This window comes from Bombus huntii, chromosome 16 (assembly GCF_024542735.1).
Source record: "Bombus huntii isolate Logan2020A chromosome 16, iyBomHunt1.1, whole genome shotgun sequence".
NCBI classification, from domain to species: Eukaryota; Metazoa; Arthropoda; class Insecta; order Hymenoptera; family Apidae; genus Bombus; species Bombus huntii.
Window position 1 is genome coordinate 4,734,233 of NC_066253.1, and position 27,457 is coordinate 4,761,689.

Here is a 27,457-nt window from a genome sequence, read left to right on the forward strand (position 1 = left end):
CGAATCTTCTTCGACCGACTATCATCCTACGTCAACCAAGAGTCAAGGGATAAAAATTATTACAGTTAATCGGAATATCAATATTCCTATGAAACAACCTATCACAAATTCTCATTGCTACATGCAACACAATTATTCAACTTCCTCGCAACTATTCGAATCTTCTTCGACCGATTATCATCCTACGTCAACCAAGAGTCAAGGGATAAAAATTATTACAGTTAATCGGAATATCAATATTCCTATGAAACAACCTATCACAAATTCTCATTGCTACATGCAACACAACTATTCGGCTTCCTCGCAACTATTCGAATCTTCTTCAACCAACTATGTTATCCTACATCAACCAAGAGTCAAACGATAAAAATTATTATGGTTAATAGAAACACCAATATTCCTATGAAACAACAACCTATCACAAATCCTAATTACTACCTGCAATACATCTTCCTCGCAACCAGTCTGTTCCCCTTCCCCTAGGATCTATCTTATCCTACAACCAGCCAAGAGTCAGACGACTAAAATGATAGTAATTAAAGCGACCGTCTGCTACATGATTCCAGCCATCAAAATGATTTACGACAGCACCCTACATCGTACATATGGAGTAACGAGATCGCGACGAGGTCGTGAGCATGTCGAGGGGCACGCACGCTGCGAAAGAAACGGGACAAAGAAGCGGCGCGCGTAAAAGCGATTTACGATCGTGCCCAGCCGTCGCTGGAAAAAGCTGTCTGCCGCTTTCGACCAAGTTAACCGGCTGCAAACTCACGCGTCCCGGCATGCACCAGCCGAGAAGAGGCTTCTGGTTCGGTCGTCGCGGAAACGGCGCCCCAACCGAACCGACAATTCGCGTTAATTGTGATGCGTCGCGACGCGTTTACTCCTACGCGACCATACTCTCTCGCTTCTTCGCTCGTTTCCCTACTCTCCACGCCCCGACACACTTTCGCGCCAGTCCTTTCAGCCCTCTGACTCATCGCTGAATCGTTCGCGCCGCGCAGGGACCCAGTCTGACGAGATCGCGCGAGTTCCCACCATTTTGTCCACCTTGGGCTGCTCTTGACTTAGTTACTGTACGCGAGAAACTGGTTTGAAGATTCAGAACTGCAATTGCAAATTTTCTCTTTCTTAAGTACATAGGTTTATTGAATATGTACGATAGAACTGCGTTTATTGGAATGAAAGTTTGACGTGGATACCAGACGATTAGCTGAACTCTGACTGCTTCAATTTGCTCATCCGAACGTGAGAGATCTCATTACGTGTAGGCAAAATAATAGAAAGTTTCAAAGAAATAATAGAAAGTAAAGAAAATTTGTCAGCTCCTATTATACGAATTGCACAATTGTATACACGGTTTATTGCCCGAGAAACTCGTACAAACAGACTTGTACTGTATGTGACGAATTGACCCTGTTGTTCTTGTCTGGCTTGTGCGAGCCGAAATGAAAATTGCATTATACAAATATCATACGAAAATTTGTTTGGTTTCAGTATTCTACGTATATTTCTTTCTACTTTTTTCTATATCCCATGCATTTTAAGGATAAAGTATCTCAACAGGTAAGAGAACAGGTAAGTTAAAGAAACAAAATACAAAAGGAAAATTTTACACCTACGTAAGTGCCGTATGATGTCTGATTTTTCATTCGGAAACCTATTACTATTACTCGACCGTTTCGTGGCTGAACTGTGCCAAGCTACGGATCAAAATAACTAGAATTAATCTAATTCTTCTCATTTCGTTCAAAGGAAACGGTGGAATGCTTTTAGACAAAAAATGGTACGATGATACGATGGTTTTACAATTTAATTTTGTGAAACTTTAATAGAATAACCTTTGCGATTTAATAGAATTTCGACATTAAAATATTCTTGCAAATAAATAGTACAACAGACACAAATCTAATCTGTTTTGAATACTCGATTCCACGATACAAATTTTTTATTAAAGAATAGTTAATCGGACTTAGCAGAATTATTTAATACGAACCGACATCAGAAATTCAATAACAGTCGAGGAAATACGTATCTGGCATCTAAAGTTTCTCATATCTCGGTCGTGATGATCTGTTTATTCGAGGATTGGCCGCTTTTTAATTTCTCGCGTCGTTCCATTTCTAATTCCAAAGTTCTAATCATTTTCACAAAAACGAAAATTGCTTCGCTCGATTAGGAGGCGATTCGATTAAACAAATTCCCGACAATGATATTCTCGAAGCATTATTACGCAGATAATATAGCACACCTTATGCTAAAATTGAGTTCGTACGTAAACCGATATTTCGGACTGATATTCCCATTTCTGTTAATATCCCGCTTAAAGCTAATAATTCAAACTAACAGAACGTCGACAGTAATACGATGCCTAAATATTTCAAGAAGATAGTGCAAGCTCGATATGTTATAATTTTCACTAACACTAGACATCATCGTGCCAGGAGTCATCGTCGTGTCAGGGCAATTCGTTTAGAGAAAACAATACAATAAAGTTAACGTACAAGTTATTTTCGTTAAACAAAAATTTGAACATCTTCGCAAAATTCTTACGCTATGATAAATATATTTTCTACGAGATAATAAACAAGCGATTTAATCGTTATTTGCATAAACATTGGACGCAACGTTTGCAGAGATGATTCGACCAAATAAGACTTCCAAGAATACAATGGACTTCCGAGACGACTAAAATTGAGCACGAGCGTGCACGTGGCATGTGTTGCGGTTTCGATTAGGCCACAACCAAGACAAACGACAGAATTAAGCGTAACGAACCGTGTCAGACACACGATTGCCTTTCGTTCTTGACTTTGAGGACCGTGGCCCGCTACGACTGTGATCAAGAGCCACGTTAGAAAGCAAACTCGACCGATTTCTAACCATTGTGAATTTGGCCGCAAATTCTCGCAGAAATTCCTACGTCCAGGAGAAATTCAATTCGCTGGTGCCTTCTGTTACCAACGCAAACTGCGATAATTTGTTATCCCCGTCTCGATCAGTGGAATATTTTATTATCAACGTATGATGTCACGAACGTCTGACGTAAGACGCGAAACAGTGCTCGTAAACCGTGCCATCAGCAACGTTAAATAACAACCTTCCAGATCGAGACCCTTTCCTTAGCACGTTATTAACTCACCACGTTTACTCGAGTTTACACACGCATCGACTCGAAACGCTATTAACACGTTTCACAGATCTGTCCATTTCGCTTAGCGACAGATTCGTCGCTTTCATATGCGTACGCGCATTTTTCTCCTTTTCTATGCGATATTCGAGAGTGAAACTTGGAAAATAACAAGTTAATCGACGTGTCTGCGTATTAACTTTTCCCTTTGTTTCGATGCTTAGTACCCTGACAGAAAGTTTAACGCATTGTAATATGGAGATACGCGAGTCCTTGAGGACTGCGCGGCTTTTGAATGCGAAAAACATATTAAAACTGCAAGCACGTCGGCGATTACTGATACGCGAACTAATAACGCAGTAATTCCCATTCAAAGGAAACGTGAATTTCAGTCGTCAGTGCGTGAAATAGATTTATAATGATACCATTAAAATTGGAAAATCGCCAAGTCACAAAGGAGTATTTGTCATCGCTGGGTCGAGATCATACGCCTGTGATTCGAAAATTTACTTTAGAAATATGCATCAACTGAAAAAGCTTCCAACGATGACTCGATTCGAATGAAATTTGGAACAGCGAATAAACATTTTCTTTTTTTTTTTTCTTCTAAAATATCTTTTTTTTTTATAAATTGAATAAAAATAGCATAATAGTAAATTAATCGCGTTTTTCACGTTCAGACTGTATGTTTTTGAAAATGAAGCCTTAAACGGAAAAATTGCATCCAGGAATTCGAAAACAGCGCAAGTCGGTCGATCAATATATCGGGCAAATGAATTATTCATCTTATTTAATTCATCTTGTTCAATTTTCTTATATACATCAATTATACATATATTTTCATTATGTATGTAATATTCCTAATATCGTAATATCATTATGTAGCTAAGTATCATTATAAATCTGTTTCATGCATTGAAAATTGTAATTAGCGTATCCCTTGAATGGGAATTACTGCGTTATTAGTTCCCGTATTAGTAATCGTCGACGTGCTTACAGTTATAATATCTTTTTCGCATTCAGAAACCGCACAGTTGTCAAGGACTCGCGATGTTTCTCAGATCACTGTCGTTGAGAAACACACGAGAGATGAAATTCTTGCATTCTTTTAAATAAATGTGATTAAATAGATCTGAGTAAGCTAAAAACAGTTATGTTAGTAACACATATAGCGTCGAAAAATTGTACTGCTTTAAAACCCATTCTGCTTCAATTTTATCCTGCATTTTTTATTTATTTTCGCATTTATTGTACGATAACCTATCAATTACTCATATCCAGTGGACAATTAACCGAGTTAAAGCACACTTCGGAAATTTTCAAACTCGAATTTCTCGAAAACCAAGCTTTCGACGAACAAATATTATTCCACATCTCTTTCCTATTTTTTCACCAGAAATCACTTCCCACTCGCTTCGCATATTACTCGACCTATATATTGTACTCACGATATAGATTGATCGTCTGAACGCTATAATCGTTCATATTGTACATTAAATATTGGGTTGGTAGTTAAGTAATTGCGAATTTTGCCATTAGGTGGTAATGATAAAATCCGCAATCACTTAGTTGCCAACCCATTATTATATACAATTAACACTATACTGTATACATTAAATATTGCCAACCCAATATTATATACAATTAACTGTATACTATATACATTAAATATTGCCAACCCAATATTATTTACAATTAACTGTATACTGTATACATTAAATATTGCCAACCCAATATTATATACAATTAAATGTATACTGTATACATTAAATATTGCCAACCCAATATTATATACAATTAAATGTATACTGTATACATTAAATATTGCCAACCCAATATTATATACAATTAAATGTATACTGTATACATTAAATATTGCCAACCCAATATTATATGCAATTAAATGTATACTGTATACATTAAATATTGCCAACCCAATATTATATACAATTAACTGTATACTGTATACATTAAATATTGCCAACCCAATATTATATACAATTAAATGTATACTGTATACATGAAATATTCCCAACCCAATATTATATAGAATTAATTGTACACCGTATACATTAAATATTGCCAACCCAATATTATATACAATTAACTGTATACTGTATACATTAAATATTGCCAACCCAATATTATATACAATTAAATGTATACTGTATACATTAAATATTGCCAACCCAATATTATATACAATTAACTACTGTACACCGTATACCTTAAATATTGCCAACCCAGTATTATATACAATTAAATGTATACCGTATACATTAAATATTACCAACCCAATACTATATACAATTAACTGTACACCGTATACATTAAATATTGCCAACCCAATATTATATACAATTAAATGTATACTGTATACATGAAATATTCCCAACCCAATATTATATAGAATTAATTGTACACCGTATACATTAAATATTGGGTTGACCCCAATATATACAATTAACTCTATACTATTATTAATATTAACTCTATACTATTATATATTAAATATTGCCAACCCAATATTATATACAATTAAATGTATACTATATACATTAAATATTGCCAACCCAATATTATATAGAATTAATTGTACACCGTATACCTTAAATATTGCCAATCCAGTATTATATACAATTAAATGTATACCGTATACATTAAATATTGGGCTGACAATTTTATCATTATCACCTAATGACAAAATCCGCAATCGCTTAGTCGCCACCTCAATATATACAATTAATTGTATACTGTATGCAATACGTATCGATGGTCCCTTTACGCGTACGCTAACCGTTGGGAAGCGAGAAAAGTTGGCGATATATCTGGTATATATGTTCGCCCTTTAATACAGGCCTGCGAAAAAATAAAATAAAATAGTAGCTACGTATTAACCAGCGATCTACCCCACGAATTTACCAGGCGATTTCTTTCGGAAACCCAATCCTTTTTGCCTGCATAACCGATTAATACCATCCCCCGTAGTCAGCCGGTATAATTTGAAGAGCATCGGCGTCCGAGAGAGGGAAAGGTTCGTGTTCCATTAATTTCTACAGGAATTCCTTGACACGGTGGATTTGCCAGCGCGTACATTTTCCCCGTAATCAATCGCTGATGAGCTCCGTAATGACGATCGACGTGTGCAGGACGCAAGTGTTGGATGGAAAATGTTTGGATAATTGCCGCTTAATTGGAAACACGATAACCTTGGGATATTAGGTTCGTTTGCGGGATGTTCGGCCGGCAACCGGGGAATCACGAGATCTCTGGAGTAAATTACGCGTGCCAGGCCGTTCGTTTCCGCCAGCCACTTTCTATTTTTACAGTATTACACGTGCTATTACGTAAATCGAATCGTACGCAGGCTTCTCGCGCCTCGAGTCGATTAAAATTCGAGAAACAGACACAACTCATGCGACACGTCCAAAGACACGTTCAATCGGATCGGCGTGTAATGCCAGGGTCACGCGTGGTCGTTTCCTTTTAACGTTATCGAGCATCCGTTCTCTTTTCAGCCGCTGCGTGTCATTTTCATTCGCAGAAATTCCATGGTAAACGATTTCAGCGACGGAAGAAGAGAAAACTGCCCCTTCACTGACTGTGCAATGCAAATTCTATTCGAATGGAGGTTGGAATGAGACTTACGCGTCGATAAAAAGACTTCAGAGTCTCTGCAGTGGATGAAGAAGAGACTGTATTCAACGTATGTATTAAACGCTTTTGCATTCTCTTCTACTGCAAGTGAAAATTATCAAGTTCGATCTGTAGTTTCTGAAACGAGTCAACCTGTCTCGCGAAGTCAAGAATCGTTCCTGATCCTTCTGGAAAATTGATTCTTCCCTCTCTCTCTCTCTCTCTCTCTCTCTCTCGTATTCTTTAACCCGCCGATAATGTTTTCCAATTCAACCTACTTCTCACAATCCTTGTGTTTTGCGTTTTGATTTAAAATTGAAACCAATCACCTTGTACTATGAACGAGTGCCGACTTTTTCAGATTCTGGCCTCCAAGACACTCTCCACGACCAGTCGGCATATACTTCAGTCTCTAAAATAAAGTTCTCCGATCTAACGTACAATCCCAAAGATACAAGCGTTCGTAGATGAAAATAGAACGATCTTTGAACTTTACAAGTTCTAAGAGGTAGGCCTAGAAGAGGTAGATTCTCGAGCCTCCTTAGTCTTCTTCCTACAGCCTTTCTATACAATCGACAAGATAGAAGGATTCGTAACTTATAATGAAACGAATCGTCTATAGATGAACGATTCTTGCAGAACTTTGACCACCAAACAAGTTACCGCGTAACATTTCTACTGTGGATGTAAGTTGGTGCAGCTATGTAGCTGGATAGGTGCAAGTAAACAGATAGCAGTCTGTGCTTTGAAACACAGAACATTCGATTCATCCGAGTGTAAACGACAAGTTCGCGAGCACAGAGCTCTCCTTCTCGCCCAACTAATCTCCGCCAGCGCGCAGACCGTTTCCTTCCTGCGATTCGCAAGAGTGTAACCCACTTTTTTGCACGTTCGATCATCAGGCAGACTTATCTACGTCCGTGTTAGACAAGATACCAGCAACGAAATAAAAAGAATCTGTTGTTTCCTCCGCAAGGCGGGAAACACCGTGCGAAGAATAGGAGGAAAGGGACGAAGAAGAGAGATAGCGAGGTTTTGTCCGAGCGACAGCCATAAATGGCCAGATTATGCATCGACGGATGATGAAACGAACCTTCAGACGCTTTCTCTACGCCAAGCAAATCGACATCGAGAAGCACGAAACGATTACACAACGCAAAGATCAGATTTCCTGTAAGCGGACTATCTGATAGCAACATGCTTCTTTTTTCTCTGTAAGCGACTTTTAAGTGCCGCGTCCGTTAAAGAATACGATGGGTGTGTAATTACAGCCATAATTGAAATTTCAAGTGTAAATACCCAACGAATTATGGGAAAAATAACGTTTAACTTGGACGTGCTTTTGCCATGGAGAGCCATGCTCTCCATGGGTACAAACATCGTTGAAATTTGCTGCTGCAAATTCTATCAATTATTCTATCGATCATGAAAAATCTATGCTCTAAATTTTGGAAACTTCAGATGGTATAAGTATTTTTGGATAATGGAACGTGTTTTTCGTTTCGTATAGTTATAATCATAATTGACATTTCAGATGCAGATATGCAGCCAGTTACGAGAGACACACACGGTGTACCACCTTTCGTTCGTGCAAGGAGGTTTGCTCGCGTGCAGGAGTATTTTCGCCGATTTTTAATCGTCAATAACTAACAAACAAAGCCGCAAATGTAATTTCTTTATTCTTGATTTTCGTCTTATTTTGGCTTCGAGAATCGCCTCTTAAATTTCCTGACACCTGCAGCCGAATATCCTGTATATTTGGATAATAAAACGCTTCATTTGTGTGCGTCTGTACTATGCTAGCCAATTTTTTTCAGACGACGGGCCGCTGAGCTAAAGAGGCGGCCCCAATTTCGGCTTTGAATAGAACAAGAAACACGAAACCGATCGATCAAAAGTCGACCAAAATCGAATTGTCAAACGAGTTCACGGTTAATTCCACGATATTCGTGTAGCGATAAATTTTCGTATATTTCGATATAAGATCGATGTCTACCTCTAACAAATACAATTCAAATATCGAAGCTGCTTCCGTATTGTCCACAAACCCTTCAATTTGCATTCACGATAATTCAGTCGTGCAGTAACAATCGGCAAGTATCGAATTTTCAAGGTAAAATTACAGATATTGCAGGCCGTTTATAAATGGAGACATTATCTCGGCAGAGGCGGCGATAACAGACCACTTTTGCTGAATTACACCAGCCCATCGAATATTAATATCCTGAGATGGAACCGGTTAATCATTATTCTCTTGCCGAGCTCGCGGTAAGTTTACTTAATTTAAAGCGTTTGCTTAATTCGTACAATCTTCGGCGATAAGAATGTACTTATCCCCGTTCGGTTGCTCCAACTATCGTGAATCGTGACCTGTCCTGATCCTATCTCTTGAAATAAAAAATGAAACAACAAAAGTTGTTAATCCCCGATTAATGCAAATTCTCGGAAACGTTTTTATAAAGTCCAAGTCCCGCGGGTACCGGCGAACAAATTCGCCAAGATTCCAACACTGCTGTGCGTTAATACAAACGTGACGTCATCGCTCCATTATATATAGGTGGATCGAGTAAGTTCGATCGCGTTTCTTTAGGTCGGTACCAAAGGTCAATGCTTTTGCATCGGTCTTATCTAACCAATGGCGTGTCGCATGTGGAATATCGTATACTCAAACGGGACTGTAATTACGCGTGTTTTTTTTCCGAGGCTTTTCTAATAAAATTCTGATAGTATATACAGGGTGGTTGGTAACTGATGGCACGAGCGGAAAGGTGATTCTACGCGAAAAAAAGAAGTCGAAAATATAGAACAAACATTCCTTTTTTTAATTTTTTTTTTTTAATTTTTCCATCGAGACAACGATCTACAGTGAGATCCGTTATAACGTACCGCACGCGTACCGAGTGAAAATTCAAAGTCGATTTTCTCGAAAACAAAGCCTCAAACGAAAAATCTTTGTTCTATATTTTCGACTTCTTTTTTCGCGTAGAATCACCCCCATTCTGCTTGTCCCACCAGTTACCAACCACCCTGTATAATAAAAAAATATATTAAAAATTACTTGTTGTTCCATTCTGAATTTTCAAAAAACAAACCAAAGAAATCCGAGACGAATGATTTAGAAACAGCACGCGATACAACACGATAAGAAATTGTTGCACGACCTTTAAATGGAAAAATGACTTATGGACAGGTGTATGTTGGAATGAAACGTACCTTATTAAAAAAAAAAAACAACGCTGCCAAACCTGATTCAACGTAAATGAATAGCGGCCGACATAGCAATTAGAGTATCTGGCGAAAATTTTCAAGCTGAAAAAATCTGATTAACCGCCGATGCGTTGCGCTTTTCACTGTGCATACGGTGTTTCTCGTTTCAGGAATTACGTAAATTGAATGTGCCGCGGCCGGTGTCTCTCTTTTCGACTTTTTTCCACGGCGTTTCTCTTCGTCAAAAGACAAGATCCGGTCGGCCAGGCCTCGAAAAAGGGGTCACACGCCTCGACAAAACATGTTTTCTTGCGAGAGAAGAGACGATAAGCGAGCCAGGCGTTCGACGAAATCGTCTCGCGGCTCTTTTTTCGCGGAATATCGGCAAACCGAATTAATTCTCTTCGTTCTCTTGCTCTCGCTTATGTTTGATCTGCCTCGGGCACTTCGCGGCGAATTCGCGCTGCCCCGTCTACCGCCGTTTGCTAATTAATTGTACCGGTCGATTCAAGCGAAGCTTTAGAAATTATAGACGCTCGTAATCGTCGAAATAGCAAACGCGATTACGCTTAGTATTTTCCTTCTTCCTTCGTTTTCCAATCCTTCGATTATCTTCCTCTTCTTTTTACGTAGTTACACATTAAATTTGCATCTTCTTGACAAAGAATTTAGCTAAATTTACGAATATCTTAATTACATGCAACAGTAAGTGGTAAGTATATCTTCCATACGTATCGCTATCGTACACAAGTATTTGGACACCAGGTACAATCTAATCGAAAGACCGGTATCTCTGCGAATTTTCAACATCGCGATAGAAGAACCTTTCTCTCCCACTAATTCTTTGCTTTCTCTCATAACTGGGATATTACATGGTCCGCTAAATTGAAACTGAAACCAGGAATACAGTTGCATCGATCAAGTTCCCTATTTATCTGTAATAAATAGCTGTCCCGTTGGATCTATAAAAATTTCCCCAACGTAGATGCAAACACGCGTTCCAATTATCCTGAGACCTCAACATTGAATAGATAGCCGCTCAAACCAGGCGTATCGATACGAGTAATTTCCATCCATCTTCGATTATTCCTCTTTTATCTGCTTCACGCTAATTCCTTATTTTTATCGATACCTATTAATTAACAGTGGTATATTGTTGCCCGAGATAAGATCACAGACAGCAATTAGTATATACAATGATTAATGAATAGCAATTTTGCCGCATGTGTATCGTTAAACTGTTAAAATTATTCCATTCCTTTCTAACTTCGTACCAGTGTCGATTCTTTTCTTTTTTTTTTTTTTTGCCAAACACGATTCTTATAAAATTTCATCGCGAACTGCGACCGAACTGTGAGCCGTATCGGCCAGCTTCTCCTCGCTGCGTCCACTAACGGCGTAGTCTGAGAATCGTAGGGGCGTGTCAGGCTGCAGCGCACCTTGGCCAGGTTAAGTGATGCAATTTTGGCAAGCCTCCCCTGATTTATTCCGCTCTTCCTCAATGAAACCGCTCGGAGATTCGCCCAATAAAAGCAACGACGAGGACAGCCGCTGATACAGAGAAAGGAACGGCCGAGTGGGGCAACGTAGTGGAAGAAAGCGATGGAATTGGGGCACGAGGTGCGTGAGGAGCCGGGCCGCTCCGTCTCTCTGCTATTTCCAGCAATTTCGTCACCGAAAAACTGCCGTTGTTCGGCAGCACGTACGTACAGAGAGACGGTTTCTATAAATACGCACTTACGGTGGTCTCCTGTGAAATATGCAAAACCAACTGACCGCTACGGTTCAAGGAGTGAACTCAGCGCGGCCAATTTAATTTATTAATGGGATATTTCGTAGCACTTTTATTTTTTCCGCATCCTCGTCGCATGGATGGCAGAGAACGTGGCGCGCGTGTCTATGCAACAGATAACGAGCTGCAACAGTTATCGTTGGCAAATAGAATAATTGATCGCTGGTTGTCGAGCCGTAACGCGATAATCCAGTCGTTGTCGGGCTATTTCGCGCTTCATTGCCATCGTATGACTGGGAATCAGAGTGGCGTGAGTGAGCGAGTGAGTGAGTGTATTCTTTCCGTAGAACAACGCTGTATGTAGATCTGGCGCTCGATGTAGATCCGGTGAATTGCGAAAATGTATCGCGTCGGAGGGTAGAGTGATAATTTGATCGATTAATTGTGGAATATCATTTTTGGTAGCTGCAGTAGGTGAACGAATCCGTTCGACTTATTCCACTGTGATTATAGACGTCGCGTACGCGTAACATTGGGATAAATTACAGTTGAAAATTGATATATTATGTGAACTTTTGTGCTGACGATTTTCTACCATTTATTTATTAGGTTGTCCCAAAAGTTTCTTTCTAAAAGTTTCTTCTATTTGCAAGAAAATGGATCGTACGTTAATTCAATAAAATAATACAAAAGAAGAAACGTTGTGCATCTATGATTTCTTTATAGAACGAGAGAATCTGTTGTGACGGTGTAATATTAATTGCTCTAATCAAATACGGACTCATTTTGTAAAATTATAGCGTCTCTTTATGCTTCTCATTTTAGAAACCTTCCTTTTTTCAGCCACCATACCACAGCGGGCGAGTAGATATCAGCTAACGGCTGAATAATTACATGCAAAATCGAAACTGAGGTTTTCTTACAATTTTCTGATCTAATTACAGCACACCGCCACATTCTAAACCACCGTGAAACTTATGCAAACTAAATTTTCTTCCTCAATTTCACACCGTAATCCAAAGCAGAAGAATCAGATCCAATGTAAAAAAGAGAACCGCTGCGCTGTAAAATTAATCTCATAAAATCGTATTCAGCGAAGACAGCAATTAAAGATCGCAAAAGACGCGAACGGAACGTCGTTGCTCCTCGTTATCCTAGCCTTAACCGAATATAAAAATCAGCCACGCCCGTGCACGTAAAATTTGCCAGCAAAACGGATCTCGACACAGTTACCAGCGCATAGACAGAGCCAAAGAATCGAAAGCTTATTCGTAGCTATGTTCTCAAGCTGCGAGCGAAACGGTTCGAACGACAGGAATCTGTCCTCGAGAAATACCAGGTCGACGATTCGCCATTCTTCGCCGACAGGGAAACGACGAGCAAAGGGGGAAAAAATGGCTGAACTGAAGAGGATGGTTGGAGAAGGAAGGAGAACGAGCGAGGGAGAACGAGAGAAGAAACAAAAAAAAAAAAGAGAAAGAGAGAGAGAGAGAGAGAGAGAGAAAGAAAGAAGAAAAAGAAGAAGGGGGACGAAATTACGAAGCGGAGGCAGGAAACAAAGAGGAAGAAATTTGATTCATCCCGCTCGACCTGGTCGCACAAAAGACCAGACACACACGGATATAAACAGCCTGTAGCCGGCACAGACGACGGTAATCGTCGTTAACACCTGCAATTAACTTCAACATGGCTGGAATGTGGGACACGCGACCCAAATACTCTGGTTACCGGGGCGAGAAGAAGAAAAAACCAGCAATTTCTTTCCCTACAACCCCGATCATTTTCGACCCCCACCACCGCCTATTTCTCTACAAAAGAAAGCTCCGCTGGGACGACGAGTGGAAAAACGTATGCGCAACATTTGTTGCTCTTTCGCGTGATCCTATTCACTGGGGATTTTAATTGTCGTTTTTTCGGATGCTTGGGAACGCGAAGGATTTTTATGGAATTCGGGATGAGATCGGTCCGGGGTGAGAAAACGTTGCGCAGTTGGAGGATCGTGGGTGTCGCATGTAGCGGATGTTTCGAGAATAGGAATTTAGTGCAGAGGTTCAGAGAACTGGGTCTTTCTGGTTCAAAATATCGGATTTTGCCAGTCGAAGATAGACGAAAGAAGCGAAAGCACGCGACACGATTAGAAGAAAATTCTTCCGCAGGCTCGAGGAACGTTCCCCTAGGTTTTCAAGAATTCGTTGAAACCTCTGTCGTTCGTCTGGAAGCCGGCAGACAGAATGTAGAAGAAATCTTGGTACGTAGAAAGCTTTCCTAGGCCGTAAGGAATTCCTTCGAATACAGGATTTTAGGACCTTCTTAAACGTATTTAGAGAGTCTGAACTTTGACTGCGACGCTTCATCCATTTCATCGAACTGACCACTTTTTGCTGGCTGAAAGACCTAATTATTCGCAAGCTGGATGATCAGGCAGAATCGCGTTTCTGCGAAAGCAAAGCAGCTCGATACTCGACGAACGAAATACGAAGAAACAAAGACGAAAAAACCTGCAGACATCGAAGAGTTCGCCAGATTTTCAAGAATTTGTCCAAGTCTACGAGGTTCTCGAATATTCGGCAACTTCGACTCGAATTTTATATCGATATTCCGTCAAATTAATTGCTTTTTACCAAGCTTAGACGATATTCCTGACGATTTGAAGACTCGCGCGGTCCCATAGATCAGCCAGAATGCCGTTTCCACGGAACCAAACTTGGTCGACACGGGTTAACCGGCATAGCATGCGGCGTGTCGCGGTTTTTCCTCGATTTCATCGCGCGTTAATGAGCGCACGCACGTTTCAATGGGCGTCGTGTCGGCCGTGTCAAGTATCGGTGGAACGCTGGCGTGACGTTTCTGAAAGAAAAAAAGGGCGACGAGCCATGGCAGACGCGGTGAATAAGTTTCAAACGGCTGTGTCTTGCCACATAATGACGTCTGCTCGCGACTTTAGCCGAATCGTTCGAGCAAACGACGCGTGAGATTCGAGGAACGAGGGACTCGTTTCTTCGTCGAATCACTGTCGCGACGCTTGATTCTAGGGGCTCGTGATGGCATCCGACTTGTGTCGTTTAACGTTTAACATCCAACTCTGGCGACAGCCGGTATACAACAAACCTCGCAACACGTTCGAATCTGATTTCATAGGTCGAATCTCAGCTACGTGCATCCGGCATTTAAGCCAAAAGTTAATCAAAACTTAAGTCGAATCCTAACCTAAATTTACTAACCGAGTACAAGATTTGTAATGAAATTAACGTCGATCGAATCTTATTCGGCTGATAAAACCATTCTACAATAGGCTACATAACCTCAAATTTGATCCAAGAGCAATTCCATTCCGAATCTAGTGGAAATCTATTACATTTGACAGTTCGAAAAAAGAAAGACAAGAAGGTTACCAAATCCTAACCTAAATTTGCCGATCAAACGAAAATAACTTTAGCCAATTTGCTGAGAATTTATCGCGAGGAAATTTTGTCTGATATCAGTTTTGGAGGGTATAAGTTGTTCGTGGAAAGGTTATGCATCTCTTTTTTGAAACGCTCTGTAGAGTCTGAGCTAAAGATAGACACGGCAGAGGGAATAGCGGGAACATGGAGTGCTCACGCCTTGTAATTCCTGTCTCCTATTTGGTCGACAATTTCTCTGGCCACCGAGATTCGATCAATCCCACGCCACTCGTTAATCGGCTGTCATTAAATCCTAAGTAATATCGACTAAACTATTCCGGTATCGATCGAATATTAACCCAGATATGCTCACTATCCTTGCAAAAGGATGACCATGAGGTAATTTTATCGTATTTTCCGATTTTTCCAATATTCCTCCGAATAAACGTATATTTTAAAGACCAACTACGGACGATACAAAAATTCAATCGATGCACCCACCTTAGTCTTATAACGAAAAAAAAGTATTATCCTGAAAAATACGTTTAAAAAATCGAACGAACCTGAGTTAATTTTGAACTTTATTCTCATGAAGGAAGGATGACCGAATTAATGTTGTAAATAAGAGGACATCGATTAAGGAAGAAAAAAAGAAACGATAATTAAATCGGAATAAATATGTTGCCATTTGCTAGTTCAGGACAGGCAACTAAAAAAAAAAAATTGTAATGTTATAGCGTTATAGAGCACACGTGACTAATAAACTTGTTTTTTTTTTTCTACTATGGAGAATTGAGAAAAGATAGTATCGTGATTCATCCGGGAAACCGGTTTTCAGGTATGGTAAATAACGATGATCGTCGTGAAAAGGTAATATTAGAAAATGATGTCGATTTCCTGGGAGGATGAACGAGGCCAGGCAAAATGTGTGAACAGCTTGTCAAACAATTACGCAATTATATACCGGTGATGTAAAATTGATTTCTGATTATTGGTCGGGAGATAAGTGGATGGAAACATTTACACATCTGGGAACCGTTTCCTTCATCTACTCGTCGTCAAATTATCGAATGCTTTGACAGTTTGTCGATTACCCAGAGAGTATCTTCATTTTCCTGACCTCTGAAAAAACAAATACTACAAGTAAAATTAAAGAAAATATCTGAAAGTTCTCGATACTTGTTCGCGGATAAGAAACGAACAAATTAACTCAACAGTTACCCAAGTGCAATTCAACTAATCTCGACAAGTTACTCAAGGGAACTCAACAAGTTACTCAACGCAAATAAAATCCAATAGCAACTCAATATACATTAAGAGAAGTTCAACATTGACTGAAAAATAAGACAAGTTAAACTTAATAGTTGTTTAACGATTATTCAGACATCACTTAACATCGGCGTAAGTATAATTTAAACTTGGTGAAGACTCAATGGTGACTCAAATATTATTTAACACTGGCTCGTGACTGACTTAACGTTAATAGTTAAGTCCTAATTTCTGTGTTCACAATTGACTCAAACTTCGCTTAACATCGACCCAAGAGTAACTCGAGTAAAACTCAACAGAGACTCGACGATAACTCGAGCATCATCTAACATTGATTCGAGATTGAACTTAACATTAAATAACCATCTTTAAAATAATTCCAGTATTCGCGATTACGAGCACAGTTTTAAATTCAATGCCACTTTCGTAAATCCAAAATTTCAATTTCCTCAGACTTAACACTGACTTAAAGTTGACAGAAACATTCCAAACTTGGCACTCAAGTTCTCAATGGATAACGACACAATTACGTTCAGTACTTTACAACTTGTCGGTATAAACCAATCAAGTAAATTGTTATATTTACGGAAGATAGCACGAGAATGGAATCTCAATGGACCTGAATTATTTCGAGTTAATTGCCTCGTTCCTTTTAAAACGAACTCGATACTTTTTCCTCCTTTGTATCGGCAATCAGCACGGAGGTGAGCATTGAACGAATCTAGGACCTTTCCTTCAGCAATTGTCGATTCCTGTGAACATCTAATTCCATGTGGTGGCTGCTGCTCTATTCTTGTACTGTTTCTGCGATGCATAGGACATCAGAGCATCGTGGAGCGTTTTGTTTGACTCGCATCTCGGTACATTTGTCATTCTAGGGAGTATTTTTAAAGGCGATTGACACGAGAGACACACACACAGGCCTTATTATTATTTTATAAATAAGTATTTTATAATACAGTGATAACGTTGACTTTTTGTCAAGTAGCCAGCACATGCTTTTACATCTTGGATTAACTTGTCTCGTCTTTACTGTTATATATTTTCTCAAATCTAATTTATTGTTCGAGCGAAGACCTAAATACCATACTAATGATAGAACTCGATGATGAGTCGAAGCCATCGCTGGGAAAACTTGAAATATGCACGACGCGCTAAGTGTTTCAGCAAGAAATCAACCTTGCGGTCATCCAATTAGATTCGTCTGACAGCCGCCGGTTTGCTTATGGATTAACGGCGATACATCCGAGCAACAGTTTTGCAATGTACAGTTTTGCATACTCAAATACGTTTACGATACGTATTCTAACCTGGTTGTGTAACGTTAACCTTGTACTTTGCGACATTTAAGAATGCAAATGTTGCTTAGACAGAAAAATCACAACTTATAAACGCACAGTGACAGCTGCGGTTATTCAGAAGTAAATAAATATAAATCAAATTAGTGGATGAGATAAATTTAGAAACAGCGTTATTTAGCGATAGGAAAAATTCATAGGAGAAGCTCGTTCGTATTAACGGATAACGTTGAAAATTATGTCATCGGTAAAGATCGCATGCAACTGTTTATACGTTATTTAATTTATGAATCTATTTCCGGATCTGACGCGAATACGACGATTTCTGTGAAAATGTATTCAGTGATTCACCGTGGCAAACATCGGTGCACTCGCGCAAGAAATTTTAAGCAGCAAACCAGCCAATGGATCGATGATGATCTACTACGATATATATACAAACTCGTAATGGAATATAAACATCGACTTGAGTACTGATTACTCGAGCATTCAGTAACGACTTAAGGGGGTGTCCTTAAAAATTGTACCAGATTTCTAAGCCTATTTCATGGGCTGCAGTTTTCAATCGGCATGAAAAATCCACCTCGTAATTCTTGACCGAAAGAAAAGACCAAAATATTATTATATATTTAATAGTAATATATTTAATAATTATTATATATATAAAGGCAATTATTATATATTTTTCTTCTCGATGAACTGAAAAAAGGCAGAAAATAGTGTGAAATTAAAAATTTTTGGCGGGTTTAAAGAAAAAATGTGTTTTATAAAAAGAAAAAATAAACTTTATGGTGCTGTAACAATTATTTAAATAAACTTTTTCGCGAACTTTTTTAGTTCATCGAAAAGAAAAATAAACAATAATTTAATCCTTTTTTGGTTTTTTCTTTCGGTCAGGAATTACGAGCTGGATCTTTCACGCCGATTGGAAACTGCAGCCCATGAAATAGGCTTAGAAATCTGTTATAATTTTTTATTTTACTTTTAAAAAAATTTTTTTGTATTCGTTAAATATATATAAAAGCATACCTCAAAATTCAATAACTTCGTTTCTTTCTTTCCCTTCTAAAAAAATCACAAAAAGACGCTGATTTAGAACATTCTAATTCAGGACACCCCCTTAAGTGTCAGATTAGTATAGTAAGTTTATCAGTCGATCGTGTGTCTCAATCGGTTCTAAGTGTTTAGTGCAATTTTCATGAAAATTGAGTGAAAGTGTAAAACCTATGGCAAACGTAAATCCGGTGATCACCTAACTTAATCCAAACCCAGTAATCTTAAAATGAACTTATATCTAACGATAAGTTAGTTCATTTGAACTCAGTAGTGGCTTTAAGTACCTCGAGTACCTATTACCTCAATAGTGAGGTACACCATTTTGAAGTTATCTGAAACCTCATTTAAACGTACTAATTGAGTACTAACTCAAATCTAACGCGAATGTAGTAGTTGAGTACGTCCTTGATTTTGCGACCAACGAATCTAACCCAATCCGATAGTTGAGTACTTGACTAAACCTAAATGTTAAACCAAACTTAATAATTTAACTCATTTGCAGAGTAAAATTAACATCTACTGCCTCAATTACGATAGTACATTACATCTGCAGACTTAAGCTGAACCACCCTAAATTTATTAATCCATCGCTCAATTTCAAAGAATATTTATGTCGATCTCAAGTTAAGTCTACGTTAGATTTTTAAGTCAACTGGAAGCCATCGCAAATCTGGTAAATCGGTACTCAATTTTTTTGAAATTAATACCAACTATTCTAGAACTTAACATTTAGCCGATCCAACTTCCACTCAATATCCTTTCTCCTAACGTTTACGTTGTACATTTTCTTTTGCTCTCCAAAAGCAAAAAGGATTTGATTCGATTTCGATCGGCTGGAAAAGAGAACCGATCCCACGAGGATTGAATAGTAACGAAGGCTACCTGCAACGAGCGCAATGAGAGGGTAAAGTCGATCGAAACTCGCTAATTATCAGGAATTTGATAATTACTAGCCGTGACTGGTAATCGGTAGCCGTTTCATCAGAATTGCGACTTTTCCATTTCCCGATCCAATGGATTCTTACTCGCCAACATGAATGAAGAACACCGAGTGAAATTCTTTAACCATCGTTATCAGTCGATAAAAATATTTGCACGATGAGATAAATGGAGTGTGAACTAGTTTGCAAATAATTACATCTAAATCGGCCGGTTACGTCATCGTAAAAAGTGAAAATGGAAGCGACGACGCGACGTGCGTCGAAGATGAATGAAAATGCATATGCATCGTCACGCGTCAAGTGCTCAATGAACGTCGTAACACTTATTGTTGAGTGATAAATCCACTACCAAGTTTCTAGCTCGCCTATGCAAACTATATTCGACGATGAACTCAATGATAAAATTGACAGCACGTCTTTAACCCTTTTGCGACTACCAATTGCTATACACAATGTCGATGGCTCGTTGCACAAATATCCTATGCCCATTTTCAGCGTTCTGGAGAAAAACAATATTTTAATAATTTAATATTAACCCTTTGCACTGCGAATTTTATTTCAATTTCGTTAGCAGCAGCTCCTAACGTTTTTAAGTGTTTTACTTGAAATTTACTTGAACTAAAAAATAAGACAATTTAAATGAATAAAGGAAGAAAGAAGTTCACCTAAATACCAGTTTTATTCACGCTATTGTTGCATTTTGTAATTTTTAAATGTATGATATATCTCGAAACAATTTCCAGGATGCAGTCCTGGTTTTCTTCGCAAAAAGAAGGTGAGACTGAAGGAATGTCGAGTGGGACTCGACAAAGAAGCTGCTGAGATAAAAACTGATGTCGAATCACGCTCGACATAGAAGTGCAAAGGGTTAAGATATTTATCTGAATATTAAGATATTTCATAATGAAATAAATACTATTGGAATTCTATTTATCCTTATCAATGGTGTTACAAAATTAATTAGAGATTGCGTATTGGTCGTTTTTAGAGGCATACGTGAAACGACAAAAATAGATCGTATGATAAGAGAAAACGTTATTTTTCCTAAACGTATGAAACACATGTGGTCATCTGAACAGCTTATAGATATAGCGAAGAACTATTTGCCGGATATAAAATTTCCAATTGCACGGAAAGTGCACGTACAATATTTGTGCAATCAAGCCATCGATACGTGTATTTATATTTCGACCTTAATTTGATAATAGACATTGTGTGGTATGACAAACACTTTGCTTACTCCCACGAGCCAAGTGTTATCTAATAATTGATTTCACATATTTATTTCAACTTGAGATCTAGCAATTCATAATTATCACAGATACTTCGCTCGATGTAACGATACAAAGCAAAAATTGATATAGTTACGATGATTTAGTTGTGGTAAAAAAGATCACGATAAAAGTTGCAATAAAATTGATTTAGTTATAATAAGTCTTAACCTTGAAGGGAAGTAACCCTTATTTTAAAGAACTTTCTATTTGCAGTAGCCTAAACGTAGATTCTCGCCCTATTATATCAATTTATTCAATGATTAATGTAAATCCTGTGAATAACTTTCTATTCCACAGGCAAAGGAGTTAACGTCTTAAAGAAAAGTGACACTGAACTGGAAATAGAAAGGTCAGTTAAATATTTTCTGAGCTGAAGATTTTCTTTCATCAATGGCTTATAGATCTGATTAAAAGAAGAACTAGCCTTTTTTTTTAGTCATTTTAAAAATATCTACGTTCAGACACGCTTCTACAGTAACTCAGAAAAGCATTTCAACACTTGTAGCAACATTTTTAAATACGTATGTTATAGAAACAAGTTTTCTATCGTAAGTGTTGGTATTTGCTATACAGAGTGGTCGGTAATTCATTACACAAATGAGGTCAGACATTTTTTTTTCTTTTTTTTTTAGAAACACGAGTTTCTAAAAAAATTTGCGAAGTACACGTACATTTGCCTAATTACCGGCTAGACAGCGGTAGATGATGATCGACAGAACGCTATTCTACGTGTGAAAATAAGTCGAAGAATGTGGAATTACATTTTTTTTTAACTAATTTTTAGCTAAGCTCCATTTTGCCAAAAAACGAGATCTCAAAATATTCGAAATTTTATTCCCCATTTTCAACTTATTTAAACCTGTCGATTACCTATTCTCATCCAGCCGAGAATCGGTCAAATTCGCGTACACTTGAAAAAATTGTTCAAACTCGATTCCTTCGAAGCCGAAGCCTTCAATTCTTGATTTTCCTGCTATTTTGAGCCACAGAATTTCTCGACGCCTATTCGTGCCATAAATTGCCATAATACACGCTTTCGAGTTCTGTCGAGTTACGAAGAATTCAATTGCGATTATCACGTAACAGAGAGGTGAACGTTCAACGATCAATTCGGCATGAACCCTCGCTTTGACATTCTACTGTCCCATTTGAAACGATCAATGACTTAGTTTAACGAGCAGATATGCAAATTACTCGTAGCACAGCAAATAAGTAGACTCGATAGCTGGACTGAATATTTTTGCTGAAAATACCCGACTCGGATAATACGAGAGCAAACGTTCAACTACTAGAAACCTCATTCTTTTTACCAAACTATCGTAAAATGATACCACTGATACAGGCGCAGATTAATATCAAGCGATCTGGTTCGAAGGTTAGTCTTATCTTAATCGTTCTGCTTCGAGCTTGAAAAAAATTTATTCTTCTATTGATCATGATCTTTGCGTTCCGAGAAAACGGAATGTATTTTTCAACGAGACTGGGAAAAAGATTGTTCGAAGCGCGGCTAAAGCGCGACGTGATATAAATCGTAAGTTTAATGAATAAAAAGTGACGAAGAATTTGCGATGTTTGGATTTGGAATGTCTTTGCAAGAAAATCGAAATAAATTCGGAGCATTTTTTTCTTTACTTGCACCGCGTGAAAGAATCGAACCAGACTAGCAACGTAGCTCTTGCATGGTTCATCGAGCCTCAAAGGTCTGATTTATGGTGGCTGATAAGCCAGAAATTTATTGATATCGCGATTTCCCCTCCCCCCCCCAAAAAAAAACGAGCAAAATTTCCACGTGCCTCGCCTCTAGGAATTCCTTCCACACTGACGTTCTTTCGGAACGTATCGTTTAGAATCGTTTGTTCGATAGAGAATCAAGCAGATAATCGAAAGTATCGATTCGAAGAACACAAGGATTTAGGATCCTTTCTTATCTTATGAGCTTCCAACGTTACTCATGAGATAATCATTTTGTTTTTTTTTTTTTTTTTTTAATAAACCACGAAAAGATGATTAACAATTCAGAAACTGAAGAAGCTAGATTTACTTTTTAACATTTTGGGAGGTGATTTTCCCAGATTTCATCTCACAGACACATCACGCGAATATTTCTGATTATCCGATTCCAATGGCCAAGTTTCCATATTTCTATTACAAATGTAATTTATACGCGCTTTTTTCTTCTCCTACGCGGTTGATATAGTCGGCGATAGAGCAAGATTTAACGCACAGTTGTTCAAACATCGAAGACACGAAACTTCGTATGCACCGATCTAACGGTATGTAAAAATAATTAGGTTAGAATGCAGCATGGGAAGAAAAAGTTATGGTTAACTTCAGATAGACTCTAGAAAACTCTATAAACTGCAGCAAAATAGATAAAGGGAATTTTTGCTTTGACGAACGTCCGTGGCACAAACTGACGAGGAGATTACGCCACAAACGTGCTTACACACAGTATCGTAAGTAAAAGAATATCACTAAAATGCGAAACTCTACACTCTACGACAACAGAGCTCGTACAGCTCGTAGAAGCATGGCGGAAATAGAACAACAAGAATGTGTGATAAGCTTGGCTGATAAGTGACACAATAACGCCTACATTGTCGCAATCTTTTTCGAATTGTATTTATCGTGCAAGACAAATAATAAAATAATATAAAGTTGTCGCCAACATCAAACATGATCTACATGATCTACGAGTATATAGGGTGAATCAATAACAAGTACTATCTGACGTAACTCATTATCTATTGGTTTTATCGAGAAGCGTATTAATTGAATTACGTTGCATCTCGGGGGATGCAATTTTATTCTTTTGTATCTTATATTTTCCGAGATATCCAGCTGGCCACGGGCCTCTTTATAACGTTACTTTGCAACGTATATTTTTTATAACGTTGGTCCATACAGTTGAACTATTCTCGGCAAAAACGTATTAAGCCAATTATATTGGAGAACCGTTTTTTTTTTTTTTTTTTCAAATTTTAAATACAACGTTTACGCTGCCCGAAAAGTTTCCTTCGTTTTATAAGGAAATGATATAACAACATTTTTTGTTTTATATTATTTTATCGAATTACGTATGATCCATTTGGCGCCAATAGAACCAAAGTGGCAAAAAATGTTGCGCATCTAGTGTTCCCTTATAAAACGAAAGAAACTTTTCGGACGACCTAATGTCTCAAGAATCTCGATGTCTCGGAAAATATAAGATGGAAAAAAATAAAACTGCATCCATTCGACGAATCCCTTGAAATTCAACGTAATTCCTTTCAAACGTTTTGAGAAGAAACCAATATCAGGTAACGAGTTATTCCAGATACTTCTTCTTAACGACTCACCCTGTATAGCAACAACAATGATAATAGGGATTTTTATGCATCTAGGGGAAAGTTAAAGACGTAGAAATGCATAGAAAACAGATGACATGCTAAAATGTATAAAATATTCAAATATAATATTTATATATGACATTTCATATAAATTTAGGTATCTCCATATAATGTAACAATACTTGAAGCAATAATATCCAAGTAATTAAATCAATATACTAAATAAAGTACGAAATCCATTTATGTCCGATTCCTTTTCTCTTATTTACGAAAATACGAATTTGCATAAATATTGATGGTCTAATAATTGAACACGTGAAACATTCGAGTTTCTTGATTCTGCCATAAATTCTATACACTGGGAATTTTTCTCGAAGAAAATGTGTTCGATTATTCGTTATTAAACGAATTAAACGTGTTATTAAAAGTGTTATTAAACGAATCGTAGGACCCTTCGGCCACGATACAAAATTATTTTCATTTTGAATAAATACAAACAACAAAAATTCATTATATCATTCTTTTAGTCGTCGCTGCAAAAATCATCGCTACATCATTGCGGGAAAAAAATGTAGCACGAGATAGGAATTTTCAAATGAAATTGTACAACTAGTCATTTTGACTGGTGTAACCAATTCTAGTGTTGAAAGGTACTCTAACGCGAGCCACGCTCTCGAAGAACAAACCACTCTACGATCCTAATCAGTCGCCATTCACGAACCTGGTACCTCGAGCACGCCTGATTAGGCGCTAGTGTGAACACGTTTGCCAACATCCAAGCGACTAGTAACCATTTCTCGCGAATTTTCAAAAACGACTGCAATCGTTCAATTTTCATAGTAACATTTTACTTATAACAGACAGTATACAGAGTGTGCGAAGATTTAGCAATCAAATTTTGTCAGTATATATTCTACGGATATAGTCAGAAGCAAAAAACATTTTATATACAGAGAGAGAGACTTTTTAAACCTTAGAAAAAAGAACATGACGTGCAAACAGAATAATATTATACTTTGGCCTCCAATATCGCCTTGAATTTTACGCCATTGGACTTCTACGTGCGGACAGTGGATAATTTTAGAAAAGGAAGTACATGCGCCGTTCACAGGCTAAAATAGTCAACTTTATTATTTTGGAATTTTTAAAATTTGCTTGTCTTACGTAATTTCATTGATTTTCTCTTGTTTCGTGAAATTAGCGGATTTTAGCAGACATTAGGAATTTTACTACGAGGAAAACATTTGTATTAAAGAAGCCACGATTAATATTAACGAGGAGATTATACTTCGTAATATCATTTTATAATCTTTTAACACTAACCTTAGCCGAGCCCGAGTCAAATGAACGATTTCAAAATTTAATTTAAAATTGTACTCGTCATTTCCTTTTGTTCGTCTAACTTTATGTAAATTCTTACATCAATAAAATTTGAGAAATTGATTAGTCAGATAATATAGGAATTTATGGTCATGATAATTTATGATAACAGAAGAATGATCATAATAATAGAAATAGGATAAAATGGATCATATATAATTCAATAAAGTAATATAAAACAAACAACGTTGCGCATCTACTATTTCCCACTAAAACGAAAGAAAATTTTCGGACAAAATAATATAGAACGCATAATGACTGCAACTAACGACGGATAATTTTGTCGGTGCGAATTCTTTCGCTCGATCGTGCGTGTGGCCCTCACGTTCAATTCCTTCGACGCGGAGTTCCTTCGCTTTTCTCATCTGCAGCACGGTCGTTTCGTAATTAACGACGATACCGGTGGACTCGTTATTTTTAATTCCCGCGGCTGCGTTCTAATTAAGATAAATCGAATCGAGTCGTGCGGTGTTGCGGCTCGTTTTCCCGCCTCGAGTGCGTTTCCGGGGCCTTTTTTGCGCCGAAGTTGCCACCACTGTCCCGACATATTCCAATCAAATGGAGCGTAACACGTGCACACGCAGCGCTATATTCATTTGATTACCTCTTTAACACTAGAAATACCGGTTTTCTTATTTCTATTAAAGTTCTAGCCCGTTAAGAGGCAAACAGTGATATAATGTACAAGAGTTGCATGAATGCAACGTAATGTTATGGAACGCACGTAAAGTAATTTACATATTGTTACGTGAAGATCAAGATTATTAGAATAACTGGTACATTGGATAGAAAAAATCCTTACGTATCGTTGCATTTATTACAACATTTGCGTATTAATTATGGAAACCTCTGATAATCATAGAATAGGAATCCCTCTTGATAAATGCACGGTCGTTACCCCCACCACTCATCCCCGATGCCGCGAAGCTCGTCGGCGCGCCACATTTGAATAGCGTAACGTGATTCAATGTAAAATATCGCTGAGACAATGAGTACGTAGATACTAATTCAAAAATGGAACTTCTTTTATCTTTTACTTTTCTAAAATCAAACTTTCACCGACGTATTTTTCAGATGTTTTTTTATTAAAATGAGACCACACACGACATAATTTGAATTGTGTTTAATTATCGATACGTATTGAATTATCATTTATTAAACAAGCAAATCTGTTCCAAATTATATCGTGTTTAGTGCGATTCGAATCAGAAGAACATAAAACAAACATGTTAGTAAAATTATCGATCGACTGACAAAAGAAGAATTACAAATGGATCGTTCTCTAAACGATGGCCCTTGATAGATGAAAATAAAGAAAGCTGAGATTCGAGCAACGATAATCCAAACAATTACACGACGGTTATAAAAGTTTCTTCGATCGACAAGGAGCATCTGGTCCAACTTTTTAACGCCGGCATGACGTAAGATATTCTAAAAATGCGAAAATCCCGCAGAGACTGCCCCCGCGAAACTGTGCATCCCAAACTATAAACTGAGGCCGATCATAAATCCCACGAGCCGCGATTCGTTTCAAAGAGAATATTCTTTTTTATCTCCTGTTTTTCTGGACTTGCACGATTCTAAAGAGTCCAGTTATTGATCTCGCTCATAGCGAAACTGGATCACCATGAAACCACAGCTGTTTCAATGTAAACGCGTAAAGAAATATTTCACAGATATAGATATTCAATGGATCTTCAAAGCCAACTGCGTGCGTGAATCACACGGCTGAAAAGAATCATCGAGAATGATTCGCGGAGGTTAATAATGGCTCGTGTCTCATATATTTAGAAACTATCTTTTCCATCTATTTTCTGAT

At 37.9% G+C, this 27,457-nt stretch overlaps 2 protein-coding genes across 21 annotated transcripts in view; one reads left to right on the top strand and one right to left on the bottom strand.

Annotated features, from left to right (window-relative positions):
* The window catches only part of LOC126874402 (basement membrane-specific heparan sulfate proteoglycan core protein-like), a 196,933-nt gene that overhangs the window by 140,161 nt on the left and 29,315 nt on the right, over positions 1 to 27,457 (bottom strand). The gene's annotated exons all lie outside the window — the stretch shown is intronic.
* Positions 2,107 to 27,457, top strand: part of LOC126874414 (leucine-rich repeat flightless-interacting protein 2) — a 69,466-nt gene continuing 44,115 nt past the window's right edge. The window contains exon 1 of the mRNA XM_050636444.1: positions 2,107 to 2,117. The gene's annotated coding sequence lies outside the window, so the exon portion shown is untranslated. The remainder of the gene's footprint in view (positions 2,118 to 27,457) is intronic.